Genomic DNA, 1,076 nt, shown 5'->3' with positions numbered 1-1,076 from the left:
AAGGGCTTTTTAAAAATTTTTATGGTGAAAAGAATTGTATATTTGGAATTAACCATCTGGATTCAAGTTTAGATGATCCCAATTTTGTTGGCAACATCCAAAGCATCATAATCAGGAGCCAGTCGAACATATGACTCAAGTTTAGATGATCCCAATTTTGTTGGCAACATCCAAAGCATCATAATCAGGAGCCAGTTGAACATACGCCTTCTTCTCTCCATCAGGCCTGATCGGGGTGTTGACCTTGGCCACATCAATGTCATAGAGCTTCTTCACAGCCTGTTTGATCTGGTGCTTATTGGCCTTGGCATCCACAATGAACACAAGTGTGTTGTCTTCTGTCTTCTTCATGGCAGACTCAGTGGTCAGGGGGAACTTGATGATGGCATAGTGGTCAAGTTGTTTCTCCTGGGGGTGCTCTTCCAAGGATATTTGGGCTACCTCCAGAGCCGAAGTGTCTTGGGCCGCTGGAAGGTGGGTGATGTGTGGATCTTCTTTCTTTTGTGGCTTTGGACACCTTTCAGCACTGCCTTCTTGGCTTTCAAAGCCTTTGCTTCGGCTTCGGCTTTGGCAGGGGCAGTAGCTTCCTTCTTCGCCTTCGTTGCCATCTTGTGAAAGGGGTTGAAGTGCTTATTTTATTCTTTCAATGAACACCAATAGTTTGACAGGTACTGTACAAGGTAAGTCCTTTGAATAAAGAACTGCTGACTAATTCACTGCCCCTTATTTCCAGGAGCTTACTTACTTGTTGAGCATATGCTATGTACTAAACAAATAGTTAATGGATGAATTTAGGTCATGAAAAAGCCCCCAGATATTTAGAAGTGAAGCAACACAGTTCAAAATAGCCCAGGGCCAAAAATGAAATCACAAAGGAAATTAGAAAATATTTTGCATTTAGGAGTAATGAAAATACGTTATGTCCAAGTCTGTAGGATTCAACTAAAGCAGCACCTAGAGAGGGAGAATTACATCTTTAAACACTAGTATTAGAAAAGAAACAAAGTCTACCATCAAAGAGCTCAGCTTCTACTTTTAGAATCAAGTAGAAGAGCAATTAAACTCTAAATAAATAC

At 40.9% G+C, this 1,076-nt stretch overlaps 1 pseudogene; it reads right to left on the bottom strand.

The window, feature by feature from the left end:
• Positions 1 to 141: 141 nt before the first annotated feature.
• Positions 142 to 608, bottom strand: LOC103591128 (annotated as a pseudogene).
• Positions 609 to 1,076: the final 468 nt, after the last annotated feature.

This window comes from Galeopterus variegatus, unplaced genomic scaffold (genome assembly GCF_000696425.1).
Source record: "Galeopterus variegatus unplaced genomic scaffold, G_variegatus-3.0.2 Scaffold53, whole genome shotgun sequence".
Taxonomy (NCBI): Eukaryota; Metazoa; Chordata; class Mammalia; order Dermoptera; family Cynocephalidae; genus Galeopterus; species Galeopterus variegatus.
This window is presented reverse-complemented; position numbering and strand designations above follow the sequence as displayed.